The sequence below is a fragment of the Trachypithecus francoisi genome, unplaced genomic scaffold, assembly GCF_009764315.1.
Source record: "Trachypithecus francoisi isolate TF-2019V2 unplaced genomic scaffold, Tfra_2.0 Lachesis_group12, whole genome shotgun sequence".
NCBI classification, from domain to species: Eukaryota; Metazoa; Chordata; class Mammalia; order Primates; family Cercopithecidae; genus Trachypithecus; species Trachypithecus francoisi.
The window spans coordinates 109,667,400-109,679,786 of NW_022681457.1; the positions used below are offsets into that span (position 1 = coordinate 109,667,400).

The 12,387-nt window shown below is 51.9% G+C and overlaps 1 pseudogene; it reads right to left on the reverse strand.

The window, feature by feature from the left end:
- Positions 1-5,547: 5,547 nt before the first annotated feature.
- LOC117093587 overlaps positions 5,548-12,387 on the reverse strand; it is a 53,777-nt pseudogene continuing 46,937 nt past the window's right edge.

Sequence of the window (12,387 nt, forward strand, 5' to 3'; positions counted from 1 at the left end):
ATCCCAGCACTCTGGGAAGCTGAAGGCGGGCAGATTACTTGAGCCCAAGAGTTCAAGACCAACCTGGGAAACATGTTGAATCCCCATCTCTACAAAAAATACGAAAATTAGCCAGGCATGGTGGCGCACGCCTACAGTCGCAGCTACTCAGGGGGCTGAGGTGGGAGGATCCCTTGAGCCAGGAGGTAGAGGTTGCAGTGAGCTGAGATCCTGCCACCGCACTGTTGCCTGGGCAACAGAGTGAGGCCCTGACTGGAAAAAAAAAAAAAATGCAAAAACTAAAATAAAATTGCTGTAAGGTTAACGCAGAAAAATCTGTTCATACTCTTAGGTTAGGCATTGATTCCTTAAACAGGACACAAAAAGCAGTAACCATAAAGGAAAAGATTGATAAAGTACAATTTCATTAAAATTAAGAATCTCAGGCCGGGTGCAGTGGCTCACACCTGTAATCCCAACACTTTGGGAGGCCGAGGCAGGTGTATCACTTGAACCTAGGAATTCCAGACCAGCCTAGGCAACGTGGCAAAACCCCATCTCTACTAAAAACACAGAAAAGAGCTGAGTGTGGTGATGCTCCCCTGTACGTCCCAGCTACTTGGGGGCTGAGGCAGGAGCATCACGTAAGCCTTAAGAGGTCAAGGTTGCAGTGAGCTGTGATTGTGCCACTGTACTCCAGCCTGGGCAACACAGTGAGAGCCTGTCTCAAAAAAAAAAAAAAAAGTTAGAGTATCTCCATCATGAAAAAACACCATTAAAAGAGTAAAAAGGCAAGCTACAGATTGAAAAAAGGGAAATGTAATACATATATATCCTAAAAAGGACGCATATCCAGAATAAAGTATTACAAATCAACAGAAAAACAAGCATATCAATGAAAACCGGATAAAAAGATTTAACAGGTACTTCACAAAACAGGATATATAAATGGCAATAAAAGACACTCAATCTCAATGAAACCACACTGATACATTACTGTACCCCTACTAGAATGGCAAAATAATTTTTAACTGACAGGCATCAGCAAGGACGTGGGGTAACAAGAATATCCCTGTTAAATGGTTCAACCATTTTGGGAAAATGTTCAACAACATGTAATACTAAAGTTTATCATTCATATACCTCTAAAACCAACCATGCCACTCCTACAAATATACCCCAGTCTAGTAATGTTCTATTTCTTGATCTGCGGTGGTTCACTTGGTAAAAATTCATTACCTTTTGGTTTTTTGTTTTCTTTTTGTTTTTGAGACAGGGTCTCACTCTGCCATCCAGGTCAGAGTGTAATGCCATGATCATGGCTCACTGCAATCTCAGCCTCCCGGGCTCTGGTGATCCTCCCACCTCAGCCTACTGGGTTGGGATCCCACTACACACAGCTAACTGTTGTTATTTTTAGTAGAGACAGGGTTTTGCCACATTTCCCAGGCTGGTCTGGAAATCCTGGACTCAAGTGATCTACCCACCTTGGCTTCCCAAAGTGCTGGGATTACAGGTGTGCTCTACTGCGCCCGGACGACCTGCACTTTTAAAATTGTGAACTTCTTCTGTATACTTCAGTACCTTTTCAAAGATTTCTTTGACACAAAGTTCTGAGAAATCTTAAAGCTAGCATTTCAGAATAGAAAAAAACAGCTCCTGGTTCACTGCTGAAATTTTACTAATAAAATTTAAAAACAAAAAGAAAGCTACTAACGCATATCAGCTCCGAACAAAGATTAAACACTACCAGCAGATCTTTCTTTAACTTCGTGATGCACTGGGATTCATTCTTTCGGCAAAGAAAGGATGAACACTGTAACCCAAAGAAAAGAAAAGACTTCTTTTCGAAAGTGGCTCTAGCAGCAAAAGACCAGAGGAAAGCAAGGAAACCATGCCAAACGTCTTGGTTAACTCTTCGGTGAAAGGACGCCAAATGACAGACAGACAGGCACAGGGAAATCACAGCAACTCCTGCAGTGCAAACACCAACCCCACAATCCATCCGACCGGAAATCCTGCGGTTAATTTGAGGCTTGCCCCGCTAGTCATGAGGTGACTCGGTGATGGCCACAAACGCTCCTCATGGGCATCCTGGACCTGGCACACCTGGCTTGCCCATCGCCAGCCTAGAGACACCGCCAGAAGCAGAATCCCCGAGGCCAATAAACACTCCAACTTTGCAAGCAGAGGGAACCGATTTCTGGTCTCGAAGGTGGGGTCCGGGGTCAGTGTCCTCTACAGGATATAGGAGGACGTGCCCCCGAAGCTGCTCCGTCCTTCCACCGCCTGCGATGCCACAGAACACCCGCCAGCGAGTTTCTTCCCCAGAGCGCACCAGAGGTGGGCTTCGGTGGCAGCCGCAGGGGAAGAATCGAGCTCAGGAAACTTAGGCTCCGGCAGTGCACCCCCCACACCCACCACCCCTCGCGCAACAAAACTTGCCAGGGCCGCGCCCCAACCCAGCTGTGCGCCCGCGGGTCCCAGATTCACCGCCCGCCCAGCTTGGCGGGCGCCCTCACCTCGGAAAGGCTGGGTGGACTTCGCTATAACTTCCCATCCAGACAGCAGCCGGTAGCCGCGCCGCTGCGCCTCGGCCCAGTTCCTGGCGCCGCAGGTCGCCAGTCCCGCGTTCCAAAGGCGCCATGCTCATTAAGTAGCTCAGGGAGCCTCGCGACCCTCACCTACCCCTCCCAGTACCGCCGCGGTCTCAACCGCCAGCCAGCCCTGCGCCGCCGCGCCTGCGCCCCACTGGCTCCTCAGGATCCGGCTTGGCCGCGTCAGGAGAACCCAAGGCGCAGGCGCGGAGGAGCCTTAAAGGGACCCGGCCGCCTCTACTGCATAAAGGTTCGAGCAGGTTACCGAGGGAATGGATCGAGTGCCGCGGGGACAGGGAAACCCCCTATCCCCTCGCCTCTCTGTCAAAGCACCAGCCACGACTCTGCAAGTCGCTGATTTCCCCAGCAGCTATGGAAAACAGTCAAGATGACAGCATCATCACCCATGAGACTGTTGTGACCACACAGGCAGAACACTTGGCAGGGGACCCTATGTGCACAGCGTCTTCAACACATTATACTCACTGCACGTGCCATCCCGCGGCTTGCAGCTGGTTAAGGAGGCGGTGCTTCCAGGGAGAGGCCATCTGAAGACCGAAACTTGCAATGCGCCCCATTAGTGCCACAGGATGGCAAGGGAGATTGAGCATGGGCTGGGGGTTGGAGGGCTCTAGAGGGAGCTTGAAGCACGGATAGAACTTGGGGTGGTGTTATCCGGGGGAGGGGGCCAGAGAAGTCCAGCGGTGGAGACAGTATGTGTGGTGCATCTACGCAGTGGCTGGAGCATCCAGCGGCAGGACGGGGGACGTTCCACCCTCTCTCCCTTCCCTCTTCCTGCTCCACAAGGCCATGTTGTCCTCAGAGCTGAGGGAGAGCAAGTCCTGAGAGTCGAGGAGACCTAGGGAGGGCACAAACCCTGGCCTGACTGTGGCTACCCTGGACTTGATCATCTGTGCTGGGCACCAACCAAAAGAGCATAAGCAGAGTGGGACATGAACGCTGTGCCCTGCGGATTACCCAGCTTTCCCCTACTCCTAAGGCCTCAGGCCAGGCTGCGACCCGGGAATGTGAGAGAAAAAGGCGCAAACTGCTTTCTGAGGCCAAGCACTGAATTCTCAGAGCCCAGGACAGGGTCTCTAACCAGGCATGGCAGGACCTCCCTGCAGTCTGTCAGCATCTGAAGTGTCAGGGCTACCAGGAGAAAGCCCAGCAGAGGCAGCTGCAGGAGCAAGGGGCAGGGGAACACGGAGACTGCTGGGGGTTTCTGAGCCTGCCCATGGCTGCCTGCTGGCCTCCTTGCCTGCAACAAGGCTACGGGTGAGCAGAAAAATGAGATTGACTGCCACTGGGCAGCTGCCCACCACGGGTCCGGCCCAAAGCCTCTCACACCCTAGGCAGCATTGGTGCAGCATCCTCAGCCTCGTCACTATTGATATCTTGGGTGGGACAAATCTCTTTCATGTCATGGCGGGGGTGGGCCACCGGTGCATGGTAGAATGTTTAACATCTCTCACCTCTAACCCTGAAGCCTACCCCTTGTAACAACCAAAATGTCTCCAAGTATTGCCAGATGTCCCCGCGGGTGATGGGGCAAAATATGCTGCTTAGGGTGTGAGAGGCTTTGGGCTGGACCTGTGATGGGCAGCTGCCCAGTGGCAGTCAATCTCACTTTTCTGCTCACCTGCAGCCTTGTTGCAGACAATGAGGTCAGCACGCAGCCATGGCCAGGCTCAGGAGCCCCCAGCAGACATTCTCCGTGTTCCACTGCTCCTTGCTCCTGCAGCTGCCTCTGCTGGGCTTTCTTCTGGTAGCCCTGACACCCTAGATGCTGACAGTGCTTAAGAACCACTGGATTCGGGAAAGGAGAGTTAAAGTCTTCTTTTCAAAATAGAAAATAATTCATGGTCTTTCATTCATTCCACAAATATTTATTAGGCAACTGTGTTTTGCTAGACACTGAGGACATGGCGTTCACAGTCTGGTGTTCATCTACAGCAGACCAGGCACCCAAATGTACCTAGATGTTTACTTCCTTTCATTCTTGCTCCAAATCTATTCATTATCCTCCTAAATGGAAAATGTGACCCTTAGGAAGCAGCATGCATCTCCTCCTGGAAGTCTTCCCAACCCCAGGGTGGGGCCAAATGCCTCTCTGTGTAGCCCAGAAGCTGTGTCTAGCTCCACTCTCTTTGCGAGACCCTGAATCTTCATTCTAATTCCCCCTCCCAAACTGTCTCTTCCTGCAGGGCACCTAAACCTATTCTAACTCTCCCCACTCTCTCCTTAACTTTGCTGCCTGGATAAGCCTTTAGCCTCATATGGAAATGTAACTTTTTTTTTTTTTTTTTTGAGACGGAGTCTTGCTCTGCCACCCAGACTGGAGTGCAGTGGCCGGATCTCAGCTCACTGCAAGCTCCGCCTCCCGGGTTTACGCCATTCTCCTGCCTCAGCCTCCTGAGTAGCTGGGACTACAGGCGCCCGCCTCGTCGCCCGGATAGTTTTTTGTATTTTTAAGTAGAGACGGGATTTCACCGTATTAGCCAGGATGGTCTCGATCTCCTGACCTCGTGATTCGCCCGTCTCGGCCTCCCAAAGTGCTGGGATTACAGGCTTGAGCCACCGCGCCCGGCCTGGAAATGTAACTTCTAAGAACTCAACTGCGTAGGCTCGGGGCTGCAGGGTGGGGAAAATAAGAGCCATCTCTGTATTAGCTTCCCTCACAGCTGTGACTCCTGTCCAAACTAGACGTTGGCCTCCACTGTCCTTCCGCAGGGAAGCCACAGCTGGAATACAAAGAGGAATGAAAGAGGAAATCCCCAGGCCCTGCACTTCCAAGGGCCTGCATCGAGATCTGGCAGCAAGTTCAGAGTGATTTTTAGTCTGTAATTTTTTTTTTTTTTTTTTTTTTTGTTTTTTTACCTATGTAGACCTTAGAAGCTAAACCCACCCACGTCTTGCCACAAGGCTCTTCAGATCCCAGGCACTTGACAAGGTGCCCAGCACATCATAGGTGCTCTGCAAAGGTTCATGGAGCTGAAATGAGCTGAAGCTGATACTATTGCTTTGTTACTTCTATGATCATTCTAATTTCATAGAGAAAGCGCAGCGCACCATGATCCGCACTGAATGGCTCCCTGCCTAAAGGAAGCTATTGTTTGCACAATGTCCTCAGCCAGGAAGCCCAGCTCAGGTGGTAGCAGCTTCCCAAACTGCAAGTGCAGCACCAGAAGGCTGACAAAACGCTCCTGGCATTGCCGGCCTGCAACCCCAGCCCCTAAGGACAAGGACCTGATCACCAACAACACACAAACTCTGATGAGGACAAGTGTATCTCCAAGTCCCCACCTGGCAGCAGCACCTGCAAAGCAGCCCCTGTCACCCTCCAGAGGAGGTTCATGGGAGCCCATCAGCCCTGTCGGGCCCTTGGGATCCTCCACTCAGACACCTGTTCTAAGAGTTTCCCGAGAGGGGCCGAGGGAGGGTGCTACGCGCAAGGCCAACATGCCAATGAAGTACCCTGTGCTGTTCATTAAAACCTGAAAATGGAGGTTGGGAATTTAACAATCCAAGTGCAAAGAAGAGAGGTTTTGGGGACATTTTTAATACATCTATAATCTTTCATTAACAGCTAGAAATTTAATGCTGTACATAAGCGATAGACAATGAAACAGAAACGGCATTTCTGCAAGCCTCTCAGCTGTCAGCTCTGTGAGCAGCTGGGAGGGTCACTCTGTAGTCATCTGTCACACTGGAGAAGGCCTGTTGAGCCAGGGGCACCTTAGGAGGCCAGGGTGCAGCACCAGAAGCATGAGCCCTGGCTCACCAGGGCAAGAAGCAGCAGCCAGCCCCAAACAGGCAGGAGGGTTTACAAAAGGACAAGACATTGATGGAATCGCCGAAGTCTGCAAAGCCCTGCTCTTCCCTCCAGCTTCCCCATCCCCATTCCTGGATGGGCAAGGGCGGGGGGCAGGGACTAGAGGGGCTACAGGAGCAGGTAATGGAGTGACCTTCTGGGGTGAACACAACTATTATGTCCCCTCCTACAAGGGAACAAGCTCAGCAGGGCTGAGTCACTTGCTCCTGAGACCCAGTCCCCTGGGTCGCTGGTGGTTCTGCTCATCTTAGATATAGCCATCTATAGTGTTTGCTCCAGACTATCTTTCCAAGAACGTTTGAATAGTGAACAACTTGGAAGATAGAGCCTGTCTCCCGCCAGGGCAGAGGCAGGCTTGTTTGGACTCCAGTGTAATAAAGATAATGTCCCCCTCAAGGGCAAAGGCCAGGCAGTGTGCTTGTAGTCCACTCAGCAAGACAAGGTTCCTCAGATGGGGTCCTTGGCTGGGACACAGGCCCCCTACATATGCAGCATCCACCTGGGCCTCTCAGTATCACAGCCATGGGGTTTAGAGGCAGACGGGACCCATGAGGACCATGAAGCTTGGGCTGCCTGCTGGGTGGCAAGTAACAACAGCTGTCTCTGCCCCGGGAATTTCATGTCTTCTGCCAGCATCCAGGGAAGGGTAGCAGGCTCACCTCTTAGCTTCAAAATACGGTGAAATCACAGACAGTCCATAATTATTGGTGCTTGCCCAAGCCCACACAGTCACAGTGGCAGGCTAGGATTTGATCTCAACAGACTCCAGCACCACATGTTTCCTGGGCTGTGATCCGGGGACCATCTGCCTCAGAGGGAATTGCTGGGCTCCTCCACTGCCCCACAGAATCACATCTCCAGAGAGAGGTATGAGGTCTACACTCCCATCAAGTCCCCATATCAGCCCACAAGCATCCCCAAGTCTGAAAGGTTTGCCCTCCACGGCGACGCCCCATTCTCTAGTGCACACAAGTCACGGACATCTGGGCTTGTAGAGCTCCTGGCCAGCCTGGGGGTTGGTGAATTACGGAGAACAGAGAGCCAAGAAAAGACGACAGGTCAGGACAGGCCCACACTGCTTAAAGTGTCACGTTCCCTGGGCCCACTCTAGAACTGCTACGTGGGGCCCTGGGCCACCCAATCCTGGGCCCCTCCTGGTAGCAGGGACAGTGGGGACTTGTCTGTTTTGTTTGCTGCTAGGCCACCCCTCCCCACTCCCAGTGCCTAGAATAGCACCTAGCACATAGGAGGGACTCAGAAGTTACTGAAGATCAACGCAAGGTGCCCTTGAGGGCTGAAACTGGGATGCTGCATCCAGGTCCCAGAGTCCGGAAAGCTCAGCAACACGTGTGCCATCTGCAGCCTGTCGGCCGGAGACTCACTCAGAAGCCCCAGTGCCACATCAGGCCTGTATCATGCACCTACCCAGCAAAAACATGCTGAATGAATGAGTGAGTGAGTGACACCCCGCAGTGACATCCTATACCTGGACTTGCAGGTGCGGGTACCAGATGGTGCAGAGGCTGTAGCCGGCTGCTGTCCCCAAGGCTGTGGGTGTCACTGTGCAGAAAGGACACGCGTATAAAAAGTGTGTAGCTCTTAACTACATCCAATGAGTGAGGAAACAGGCTCAGGACCCCAAGGAATCTCACCTCAGAGCAAACTGCTGGAAAGTAGGGGAGGCAGGAAGCTGCCAGGAGCTCTCCAGACTCCAAATCCAGTGCTCTTTTCCCTGAGGCTGATGGCAAGGGCACAACCCACCCCACAGTGCCCCTCAAAGAGCCAAGGGCCCCCAGATGCCTCCAATCTATGATATCGCAGTGGCCCACCCCGACCAGAAGAGGGTCCGGATGGTTGGCCTGCCTGCTGCAGAACACATGGGGTCGCCAGCAGCCACCTCGAGGTGCACCATTAAGCTGCAGAGGCTGCAGCTCAGGCCAAATGTCACTTTATTAAGCTTTCCCGCTGGCATTAAAGGTTAGCCATGTCCAATCTCACTCATGCCACCGGCACCCCACTCAGCATGTGTGCTAAATTATTAAAGGGAGAACGTTTCTGGGAAGAACCACCGTGGCCTTCTCCAGGAAAACAGCCTCTCGGAAGCCAGGGCCAGGGGCAAAGCCTCTGACAGAGAGGCCAATGGGACCCAAGGGTCCAGGTCCCCGCCTCTCCTTGCCCAGTGGCCTTTTCTGAGCAGCCTGGGGCTGGCTGTCGGTGTTGAAGGCAACTAGCTCTGTGTCTTCCCGGCTGGCACCTGCTCTGCTGAAAATATAGCTGTTTGTCTAGGGATTGTGTTTCCCTTGGAAAGTTTTTTTGATAAGTTTGCTTTGGGGTTTTGGAAAGAGAAAGACTGGGTTTTTGTTTGGATTCAGGGGATACACATGCAGGTTTTTTACGTAAGTATATTGCGTGCTGCTGAGGTTTGGCCTTCTAATGATCCCACTCCCCAGGTGGTGAACATAGAACCTGATAGGTAGTTTTCAGCCCTTGCCTCCTTCCCTCCCCTGTCTAGTAACGCCCCAGTGTCTGTACTTCCCATTTTTGTGTCTGTGTACACCCACTGTTTAGCTCCCCCTTGTGGGTGGGCACATGTGATGTTGGGTTTTCTGTTTCTGCATTAACTAGCTTAGGATAATGGATTCCAGATGCATTCATGTTGCTGCAAAGGCCACAATTTCATTGTTTATGGCTGTGTAGTATTCCACAGTGTATATGTACCCCATATTCTTTATCCAATACACTGCTGATGGGCACTTGGATTGATTCCATGTCTTTGCTATTGTGAATAGTGGTCCAATAAACATTTGAGTGCAGCTGTCTTTTTGGTAGGACATTTATTTTCTTTTGGGTATGTACCCAGTGATGGGATTGCTGGGTCTAATGATAATTCTGTTTTTTGTTCTTTGAGAAATCTCCAAACTGCTTTCCACAGGGGCGGATCTCATTTGCACTCCCACTAACAATGGATAAGTATTTTCTTTTCTCCAAAGCCTCAACAACATGTTATTTTTCTTACTTTTTAATAATTGCCATCCTGACTGGCTTGAGATGCTGTCTCATTGTGGTTTTGATTTGCACGTCTCTAATGATTAGTGATGTTGAGCATTTTCTCCTGCGTTTGTTGGCCAACTTTAAGTCTTCTTTTGAGAAGTGTCTGTTCATGTCCTTTGCCCACTTTTCAAGGGGATTATTTGGTTCTTTTGCTTGCTGATTTGTTTAAGTTCCTTATAGATTCTGGAAATCAGACCTTTGTCAGATGCAGTTTGCAAATATTTTCTCCCCTTCTGCAGGTTGTCTGTTTACTCTGTTGATATTTTAATAGTTTCTTTCACTGTGCAGAAGTCCCATTTATCTATTTTTTATTTTGTCGCATTTGCTTTTGGGTTCTTCATCACAAATTCTGAAAGACATTCTTTTGAAAACAAACTCTCAGGCATGCCAGTGGCAACTGTGCCCCTGAAGGGGTGGTGGCCCATGCACAGCTTCTGTCTCCCATCAGTCCATGCACAGCTTCTGTCTCCCATCAGTCCATGCACAGCTTCTGTCTCCCATCAGTCCATGCACAGCTTCTGTCTCCCATCAGTCCATGCACAGCTTCTGTCTCCCATCAGTCCATGCACAGCTTCTGTCTCCCATCAGTCCATGCACAGCTTCTGTCTCCCATCAGTCCATGCACAATTTCTGTCTCCCATCAGTCCATGTACAGCTTCTGTCTCCCATCAGTCTGGTACCCCAGTAGCAGTGAGAGTCTCCTCAGTTCTTGCCTGTTCCATCAGGCCAGCCCACCATCTGGGCCCCAAACTCGAGTGCTCACGCTGTAGCTCTGGTTGGGATGTCTGTGCTCTGGGCTGAAGACCACAGTGGACCTCTGCACAGACGTGCCTCCCCCACCAGCAGTGTGCCTGCTGCTCTGTAGCCCCTGAGATTCACAGGAAAGCCAGGTGTAAGGTTTGGTAAAAATGAATTCCAGCACCCTCGCTCGTGCCTGTGGGGTGACCTGTGCCTTCCCCATGATTTCTGCAAGCCCTGGGGCCTCTGCCATCCTACTCCCATCTGCTCCGGGTCTGGCATCTGCTGAGCTCCCTTGACTCACTGTCTCTTACTCAGCTGTCTCTTCCCTTGTCTCTGCGATGAAGCTTCTACCATTCTCAGCGCCCACTCCCAATACCTCCCTACATACTCTGCCTGCATCAGACCTGACAAAGGTTTCTTCAGGGGGATTTTATAGTCAGAATGGCAGAGTAGAGGAAGGCAGGTGGGAATATTGGCAGTCCTTTGGCCACCCAGCCACTTCTCAAAGGCGGTGCTTTCTGGAAGGTTCTCCAGTTAGAAGCTCCCACCAATCAGAAAAGTTAAATCAAGGAAATTCCTGAAACAAAGAAGGACTCGGTGCTTTAGTTCTGGATGCCCAAGTAGCAGGCACCAGTAGAAAGACCTTCACACCAGCTCCTGAGCCTGCATTCCTGTGTCAGCAAAACACCACCCTAGTGTCAGCATCAAATCCTGTAACTGGCTGTGAGAGGCTCTGTACACACAGGACCCCTGAGACGTCACTCCACCTTTGGATGTGACATGCCCAGGGTTCAGCCCTCTGCAAACTGGAGAATGCCAGGCAGACCATGGGATGCTTGTCCCAAAACTCCCTGGGCTGAACGAGGACCCCTAACCCTCCGGTCTGTTCTGGGCCTTTAGGAAACACCCCAGAAAGGTCAGCTCACACAAGGGACCCCCAGGGACATCAGAGTACATGACAGACCAGGTGCTACCTGGAAGTGAGGAGGCCAATGAAGGCAGGCAGGTGTCCTTTCATCACCCACGCTTTCCCTCCCCTCACTCAGCGAACTGCCTTGGAGGGTATTTCCATGGACACTCGGTGGGCAGGTGCCTCTGGTTGGGTAACCACAGCCCTTATGGGCAAGGCCCTGCCGTAGCTGACCCCTCCATCCCCAGGCACCCACCCTGCCTTCTCTAATGAGTCCATGGCCCCCTATCTCCTGCACCTTAAGGGACCTGGAACCTTAATGGGACACACACAGCCTCCCCTGTCTCTACGAACCTGCCACTGAAGGCCTCTGCCAGGGCTGCTTCCTCCCACAAGCCAGAGCAATTTACCTGAATCATTTACGGTGGCATAAAGGTGGTGGAACGTTTGGAATCCTGAGCAGCCCCCTTGGGAACCACTGCCACTCTGCAGCATTCCCAGGGAGCCCCCAGCCCTTACCCAGGCTCAGGGGGTGGGGGGAACCATCTCCCTGCAGCCAAATCCCACTTCCCATGGCTCTCCAATTAAGATAATTATAGATTCAAGTGCAGTTGTAAGAAATAATATAGAGAGATCCACGGACCCTTTATGCTGGGCCTCCCGCCAGGCCTGTTCCAGCTCCTGCTCCCGCCCGCTCAGCTGCCGGGAGAGCTGGCCCCCACCCAGAGACTGAGCAGCACTCCCACCATTCCCCAGCTTGTTCATCATGCAGCACCCCAACTTGGGGCCTAACCCAGTTCTGGCAGAAGGTCTGGGTTCGAGCCCAGGGTCTGCCCTCATGTGCTATATGTACTTGGGCAAGTCATGACCTTCTCTAGATCTGCAATGCACGTGTGTACAAAAACGAGGGCCCGTCCGGGCACGGTGGTGCACGCCTATAATGCCAGCACTTTGGCAGGTGGATCACTTGAGGTCAGGAGTTCAAGATCAGCCTGGCCAATGTGGTGAAACCCTGTCTCTACTAAAAATGCAAAAATTAGCCAGACATGGTAGTGCACACCTGTAGTCCCCACTACTTGGGACGCTGAGGCAGGAGAACAGCTTAAACCATGGAGGCAGAGGTTGTAGTGAGCCCAGATCATGCCACTGTACTCCAGCCTGGGCAACAGAGCAAGACTCTGTCTCAAACACACACACACACACACACACACACACACCCTGCAGGGCGGCTTTGTCGTCCTCCAGCTGTGGGCCGGGTACAAATGGGGCCTCAT